At 40.0% G+C, this 8,827-nt stretch overlaps 1 pseudogene; it reads left to right on the top strand.

Annotated features, from left to right (window-relative positions):
- The first annotated feature begins 407 nt into the window (after nt 1-407).
- LOC114211375 (DNA primase large subunit pseudogene) lies at nt 408-2,001 on the top strand (annotated as a pseudogene).
- The last annotated feature ends 6,826 nt before the right edge of the window (nt 2,002-8,827 follow it).

Below are 8,827 nucleotides of genomic sequence, written 5' to 3'. Positions count from 1 at the left end.
AATCCCAATGATAGGGATGCCTGGGCGGCTCAGTCAGTTAAGCGTTGGCTCTTGATTTTGGCTCAGGTCATGATCTTAGGGTTGTGAGATCAAACCCCGTTATCGGGCTCCATGCCAGCTGTGGAGCCTGCTTGAGATTCTCTCTCCCCCCACCCCCCGCTCCTCATGTCTCTCTCTCTCAGAAAAAATAAATAGGGGCACCTGGATGGCTCAGTCAGTTAAGTGTCCGACTCTTGGTTTCAGCTCAGGTCATGATCTCAGGATCATAAGGTTGAGCCCCATTGAGCACAGAACCTGCTTGAAATTCTCTCTCTCCCTCTCCCCCTTCCCCTGTTTGCTCTCCTCAAATAAATAAAATCTTTAAAAATAAATAAAATCTTTATTAAAAATCTGATAACCTGATATGAACTCTCCCACCATCTGAGAACAGCGCCTGTTGGTTTGGGTTTTTCGTGTTTTGTGTGGTTGCAGTAACGAGATGCAGTTTTCTGGAGGAAAACGGAAAAAACTGAGGTTGACAGGTGACCAAAGGAATGTTTGCTACTCTCATAGCCTTCAGTTTTACTTGGAGCCACCTTCTGAAAGCATATCTTTGATCGAGTTTGAACGCTTGGCTATTGATAGAGTTAAATTGCTAAAAGCAGTTGAAAATCTTGGTGTGAGCTATGTGAAAGGAACTGAGCCATACCAGAGTAAGTTGGAGAATGAGATAAGAAAGCTCAAGTTTTCCTTCAGAGAAAACTTAGAGAATGAGTATGAACCACGAAGAAAAGATCATATTTCTCACTTTATTTTACGCCTTGCTTATTGCCAGTCTGAGGACCTTAGACGCTGGTTCATTCAACAAGAAATGGATCTCCTTCGATTTCGATTCAGCATTTTACCCAATGACAAAATTCAGAATTTCTTAAAGGATAGCCATTTGCACTTTGAGGCTATAAGTGATGAATAGAAGAGTGTCCGAGAACCAGAGATTCTTGCTTCATCACCCAATTTGAGTGGGTCTAAGACGGAATTGGAGTTGGAGTCAGTTTATAAGATCCCTTTTGCTGATGCTCTGGATTTGTTCCGAGGAAGGAAAGTCTGTCTGGAAGGTGACTTCGCTTATGTACCACTTAAAGACATTGTGGCAATTGTCCTGAATGAATTCAGAGCGAAAGGCTTTAGCATTAACAGCCAGGTCCTTGCCTGCTGTGCAGTCCGACGAGAGACTTCAGCCTCTACTTAACCACCTCAGTCATTCTTACACTGGTCAAGATTACAGCACACAGAAGAATGCTGGGAAGATTTCTTTAGACCAGATTGATTCGCTTTCTACCAAATCCTTCCCACCTTGCATGCGTCAGTTACATAAAGCCTTGCGGGAAAGTCACCATCTTCGTCATGGAGGCCGGATGCAGTATGGCCTCTTCCTGGAGGGCATTGGTTTAACACTGAACAGGCATTGCAGTTCTGGAAGCAAGAATTTATCAGAGGAAAGATGGATCCAGACAAGTTTGATAAATGCTACTCTTATAATATCCGTCATAGCTTCGGAAAGGAAGGCAAGAGGACAGACTATACGCCTTTCAGTTGCATGAAGATTATTCTAACCAATCCACCAAGCCACGGGGATTATCATGGGTGCCCATTCCGTCACAGCGATCCAGAGCTGCTGAAGCAGAAGTTGCAGTCCTACAAGATCTCTCCTGGAGAGGGATACAGCAGATCTTGGATTTAGTAAAAGGGACGCATTACCAAGTGGCCTGTCAGAAGTTCTTCGAGATGATACATAATGTGGATGATTGTGGCTTTTCTTTGAGCCATCCTAATCAATTCTTTTTTGAGAGCCAACGGATTCTAAGTGGTAATAAAGACATCAGGAAGGAATCCATCCAACCAGAAACTCCTCAACCCAAACCAAGTGTCCAGAAAGCCAAGGATGCGTCATCTGCTCTGGCCTGTCTAAATTCCTCTCTGGAAATGGATATGGAAGGACTAGAGGATTACTTCAGTGAATGATTCTTGGGCACTTAGGAACCCTTTTTCTTCACTAGCTTTCATTCTTACTTTCAAGATTTTGCCGGTTTCTTTTTTAACCTCTTTGTCTACTCCTTCCACTGCTCCCCAGTTCATCCCCTGGAAAGCAGGCTTGTGAGTAAAAACCTCCACTATATTTTGCTTTGACAAAAGAGAAAAGGGAAAATTTCTTTTTATATCTAACACTTGAGTGGTGTGATCTGAGTCCTGTTTCAGGAGATTAAACAGCTTTCTAGACTGGTTACACTCCCCTAGAGACAACAGAACTAAATACAACTCTTATTTTAAATCTTATCACTGTAAGTTTTACTCAATCCTTTTCTGGACCATTTTTGTTAATATCAAAATGTAAAAAAAAAAAATCTGATAACCTTACCAAGTAGAGTGTTTTTGGTTGTAGGTTTTTTCCTTATTTTGACTATATCATGCCACTCCCCGCCCGCCCCCCCCCAAAAGTCAGCTGATAGCCTTATAGGTTTTCCCTTGTAGGTAACTTTTTGTTTCTCTCTTGCTGCTTTTAAGACTCTCTTTATCTTTAATCTTTGACATTTTTATTATATGCCATGGTATGGACCTCCTTGGGCGTATCTTGTTGGGAACTCTCTGTGCTTCTTGGACTTGGATGTCTATTTCCCTCCCTAGGTTAGGGAAGTTTTCAGTTACTTATTTCTTCAAATGAGTTTCTACACCTTTCTTCTTCTCACACCCCTATGATGCAAATGTTTGCTTGCTTGATGTTGTCCAAGAGATCTCTTAATCTCTCCTCATTTTTAAAAACATTCTTCTCTTCTTGCTGTTCAGCCATGTGCTTTCCATTACCATTACCCTCTTTTCCAGATCACTGATACATTCTTCTGTTTCTGCTAGTCTACTGTTGATTCCCTCTGCTAGTTTTTAGTTCAGTTACTGTATTCTTCAACTCTGATTCTTTTTAATATGTTCTATTTCTTTATTGAAGCTTTCACTGGGTTCTCCTCTCTTTTCTCCAGCCCAGGGAATCTCTTTAGGATCATTACTTGAAATTTTTTATCAGGTATATTATCTCTGTTTCACTTGTTTTTCTGAGATTTTTTTTCTTGTTCTTTCTTCTGGAGCATATTCCTCTCTGTCTCCCCATCTTGCTTGACTTTCTGTTTGTTTCTATGGATTAGGCAAACTGGCTACTTCTTCAAAACTTGAAGGAGTAGTCTTGTGTATTATGTCCCCTATGCACACTGTTTGTGCTTGGTAGCCCAGTACACTTTTCATCTAATTGTACTGGGGCAACAGGGTTGTTTCTACTGTAAATTAAAGTGCATTTTCCAGCTATCATAGATTTATATCTCCCATCCCCCAAATTGTGATATACTGTAGAGTACCAGAGTAAACCTCCCAACAGAGGAAGAGGGATTTCACTGAGACACAGGAGGACACCTGCTGACCATGAGAATTATAAGGTCTTCATTCCCTCAAGAGGCTCACACAGAGGCCACATGACCCCCTAGAGGGGGCAGGATTGGGAGCCCCCAGATGTGGTTTTGAGTCACTTGATCACTTGCTTGTAAAGGTGTTAGTTCTTATTATCAGAGGCAGCCTCCGGCTGGTTGGAAGGTTGGATTTAATAACGTGTACCTTCCTTCTTCATCTCAGTTCATGAATTTCAGCCATTTCCCTTTGACCCTAAAGAAGCCACAAAAGAAAAGGGGCCAAAGAAGCTTGGTGGTAATTTGTCTTTTTCTTCTACAATCTCTAAAAGCTGATTTTTATGAGACTGAGATTAGTAGGTAGGATTAAGGCTGAGGAACTTCACCTAAATCTATGCCACAGCATCCTCACCATTTCACCCCCGGCCCTACCTACAGGGTAAGGAACAAGAGTCTTAAATAAACAGTTGGAATAGGCAGCACTGCACATTATCCTATTGGGCAGATAACTCCCCTCAAATCACCTCTTCCCTAGACTCAAAAGACTCTACCACATTGGGTAGGCTGGAAAGCTTCCACCAGTTTGGGGGATCTGGAGCTGTCTTTTTCATGTGGATGATAAAAAGAACATAGGAGGGACTATTACCTGCAAGAGTGGCCCCAAAATGCCCTATAGCCAGGTCCTTGGCCACAACTTGCCTCCAGGGCAGACCCCACTCTCAGGTTGGATTAGAATTTAAAAGAAATTACAGATGTGGGGACCTTGTTCCATTGCTGATATGAACAAAACAACCAGAAAAGACACCTTGAGACAACTGGAAAAATTTTAACATGGATTGGACATTTGATAAAATTAAAGATTTACTTTTGTTTCATTAGAAGTGAAAATGGCCAATGTGTAACATCTAGCACTACTTAAAGAGATAGGGCCCTCAAATTTCATCAATTTAGGGGTGCCTGGGTAGCTCAGTTGGTTAAGCATCTGACTCTTGATTTTTGGCTGAGGTCATGATCTCAGGGTTGTGAGATCAAGCCCTGCATCAGGCTCCATGCTAGGCATGGACCCTGCTTAAGATTCTCTCTCTCCCCCTTCCCTTCTCCCCCTACCAACACCCAACACGCACTCGAGCTCTCTCTCTCTCAAAAAAAAAAAAAAAAAAAATTGTCAATCTATTCCTGATGGTAGTTCCAGCCATTTTGTGGAGATGCATGCATCAGCAATCATAGACTAGAACCACAGAATCATGTAACATAACCTCCAATTCTGATGCCAGGATTACAAAGCAATCTTAACAAGCATAAATAAGCTTCTCACACAGATTTGTTGATGGGAAGAGAAATATTTAGGTCATGGGCATTCTGGTCTGCATGATATTTATTCCCTTAAGATTACCAAGGTACTAGTCTGGTTTATGTGTGAGACCACTGTGATTTGATTTCTGTGGCTCTATCTCCAGACTGATTCCAGTCCACTCTGACACTTGAAGGATCAGGTTTCTAGATCTGCAAATAAACGACACCAGTTTTTTTCCATCCCAACATTTTTCTTTTTATTAGTTTAAGGGTAGAATTTAGTGATTCATCAGTTGCATATAACACCCAGTGCTTATTACATCAAGTCATCCCAACACTTCGTGTATTCATTGTTCCACTCCTTAAAAGACACCTTCTATCCCACTCTACTTTTTCTGGCTAACTCAAATTTGTCCTCTATAACTACAGTTCCCAGATTATTCTCTCCACAAAGCCTTCTCTAACCTCTGTATTTATCAGCACCTAGTTCAATGCCCGGGCCATCATTTGTCTTCATTATTGGGCTGAAAGTACCTTGAGATCACAATATTTATCAGAATCATTTTTACATCTTTCCAGAGTGCCAAGAACAACGGCTTGGACACAGATCAATAAATACTCGTTAAATACATTAATGACAAAATGTAGCAAGTGTATTCTTTCTTTCTGTATTTCAAGGGAAAATATAATAAATAATCATGATACCAAAGCCAAACAAATCCAAAGGAAACTAAAACGTGCTAATGTGCCAAGAGGTTTTACAAAGTAAGTCCATATGGGATTTTTAAAAACAACACAAGTGTTGTAGGACTTTATTGTGAATTGGATCTGCCAATATCAATGTTGAAGAAGCCAATCCTGAAGCCAAATACCAGCTTTTGTTTCCCAAACACTGATTAAAACAAATAGTTTTCAGTTGCCATAGCTTTTGGATCAACAGATCTTCCTTGACTTATGATGGGATTGCATCCCAATAAGTTTATCATAAATGGAAAATATTGTGAGTGGAAAATGCATTTAATACACCTAATCTGCTGAGCGTCCTAGCTTAGCCTAGCCCACCTTAGATGTGCTCAGAACATATACATCAGCCTACAGTTGAGCAAAATCATCTAACACAAAGCCAGTTTTATAATAAAATGTTGACTGTCTCATGTAATTGAATACTGAAAGTGACAAAGAGAATTGTTGTATGGGTGCAGAGTGGTTGTCAGTATATCGATTATTTACCCTCAGGATTGTGTGCCTGCCTGTGAGCTACACAGCACCACAAAAGAGGACTGTCCAACATAGGGGGCCTGGGAAAAGATCACAAATTCAAAACTGAAAGTACACCTCACTTTCGCATCATTGTAAAGTCAAAAAAATGACAAGTTGAGCCATCATAAGTCAAAGACCATATATATTTTTTACATGCACACTGAATATAGCAAGTAATATGGAAATTCTGGCTCCCTTCATTATTTGAAATTAAGGAACCTAACATCACTAGTGAGGCCAGAAAACCCACAGCTTCACAACCACAGAAGATAACTTTCCTTGGTTCTATGCAGCCAACTCCAGGACCATCCTTGTGATGGTTTATCATCTCCAGTAGCCTATGCTTTAAAACTGAACACAGCCTCAAAGTAGCCTTCAAGTATGGACACTAGTTAAAACCAGATTAAACCCTGTATTGTTACATGAAAGCACCAATGGTATCTTTGACACTGCGTGTAGTCCCGATATATGCTAATATTTTCTTATGGAAATTTAAGAGTATGTACAAAATTAGACAGAAGTACCTTTCACCCAGCTTCATCAGTGACCAATTGTGAAAGGAGAACTCAGACACAAAACCATTAAGAATGTTTAACTATTTTGCAAGGGAGATCCTACTTCAGAACAGTAGAGTTCTCCAAAGAACACAGCAAGATTACAGTTTGCTTCTCAAATGATTATCCTATTGCAGGGGTTGTTATTTACAACAAATAATTATCCGGTCCAAAATATCAGTAGTACTGAGATTGAGAAATTGTGTTTTAGGGCAATGCCCAGATAATGACTCAGCTGAGAGCCAACAGCTGCTGGTGTCCTCAGCATAGGGGGTGGCGGGGTGGGGCGGCGGGGGGGGGGAAATGAGGATCCTCCTGAAAGGAGGATCTGGGTGGCATACACAGTATCCACTCTGTGCCCTGATTACTTTTAAAGAAAACTAATACTTAGAGACCTTATTCTGGGTGTTAGCAGTGCTCACTGCTCCTGGTTTGGTCTCTATTTCTAGGCCTTTTCAGGGGACAGAGCTAGGAAATACTTTTTAAACCTACATCATTTTTCATCGTGATACTTCCAGTTCAAAATCCAAAACTATGGTATAACCCTTACATTTTGAGAAGCTTAGAAACCCATTGATCCTAACAGTTCGTGAAAGCTATCTGATTAGGCCTTTTTTGAATCTCATTAAGTTTACACTTTGTTGGGGGGGGGCGGTTACAAAAGTGAAGGAGAACTTTGCAGGTAGGCGTTCAAAAATAATCCAGAACATTAGAATTAGAAGGAACTTTAGAGATTTTATCTGGTGACCAAAACACTCATTTGCAAATGAACAAGGGGCCTAGCAAAGTTGATTGAACTTGATCCAAATTTCATAACTACAGAGTGCCCTAGGCAGAATGAGGACCAAGCCGCCTATCCCCTAAAATTGTTTGTTTTCTGACCCTCCACCCTACTATCACCACTCTTATGTTGCAGAACTGAGAAAATAGAGCAGGGAGGAACAGAAAGAAGGATGGCACTCACTCGGGATTTCGCGGTGCCTCAGTGGAACCGAGAACTCAGAGTGCAGATCTGCATGAGAAAAGCACTGCTTACCCTCCTAAAACATTTGTTTCATTGTTTTTCCAAAGCACTATTGGGTTGTGCTGTGCATTCCATGTTCTCTCCTTCACTTTGGCTAATGGCCAAGCAGTGACACACGAGGTTGGCCAAGGTTGGGCCATCTCAGCAAAACTAAAGAGTTCAATTAACCAGCCTGCTCAGGTATAGAATTAATGATTGAGTCTCATTAGTACCACATACAAAAATAACCAAGCTGGCTACACTGTATAATGCTTCACTCCTCTTCAAATGAAGGATTTTTAAAAGGTCCTATCAATCCCTCCCTACACCTACTAAGTCTGTCCAAGTCAGATGTTTATTATTTCTTTCAGTGGTTCTTAAACTTTTCCAATGAAGTCCTGGGAGAGAAGAGTGCCAGCTGTATACACACACACACAGAGGCACTCATGTGTGTAAATGCACAGCCCTGGGAAAGTGACCCAACACACTCTTTAGGAAATAAACACTTCTCTAAAGTCTTATCTTAAATATTTGTTTAAATCTCATACCTACTCTGTTTTTCATATATAAATAAAAGCTTAAAAGAGAAAACTTGTATTCCAGAAGATACAGTGTGTTTAACAAAGACTTTGAGAAGTCCACCCCCCACCTTCCCCTCCCCCCACCTTCCCCTCCCCCCACCTTCCCCTCCCCCCACCCGAATCATGGCACATCTTCTACCCCTGTTTAAGAAGCTCTAGTTGAGAAACTGCTTATACAATAGATTTTTCTGCTCTGGAGTAGAATTCCTACTTTTAAAGGTAGTTTAATATTTTTTAAATTTGCATTTTATCCACTCAACCAATATTTATAGACTACTATATTTGCTTTTATTTTAACAAAATCATGAAGCTGTGATAATGAAGATATTCATATAATTTTTATCAACAATGAAGACCTAAGTGTATTCAAATTGTATAAAATGTTACTATATTTTCATCAAAAATGAAAACTAAAGTAAATGTAAAACTTAAAAATGTAGTTTTTTCATATATTCTCAGACAACTTACGTCTCTTCTAAAATGTTCACAAAGCATCTATTGAAATTAAAAGGAAAGCCAATATAGATGCTAAGATGGCAGATAATAAAGATAATGTCTATATTTTAAATTAAACTTTTTCAATTTAATTTTTGAAAAGTTAATGTTGTTAAATGGCTTATAAAAATAAGACGATTCCTCATTCAAAATGTATTGTCCTTGTAGTTGCCAATGCAAAGAATTAGTGAATTGGTATCATGTTTCATAAATGTCATA

The sequence above is a fragment of the Eumetopias jubatus genome, unplaced genomic scaffold, assembly GCF_037043125.1.
Source record: "Eumetopias jubatus isolate StellerSeaLion01/CBP00866 unplaced genomic scaffold, mEumJub1_p1.0 scaffold_13, whole genome shotgun sequence".
Taxonomy (NCBI): Eukaryota; Metazoa; Chordata; class Mammalia; order Carnivora; family Otariidae; genus Eumetopias; species Eumetopias jubatus.
The sequence above is the reverse complement of the archived record's forward strand: the minus strand, read 5'-3'. Positions and strand labels throughout refer to the sequence as shown.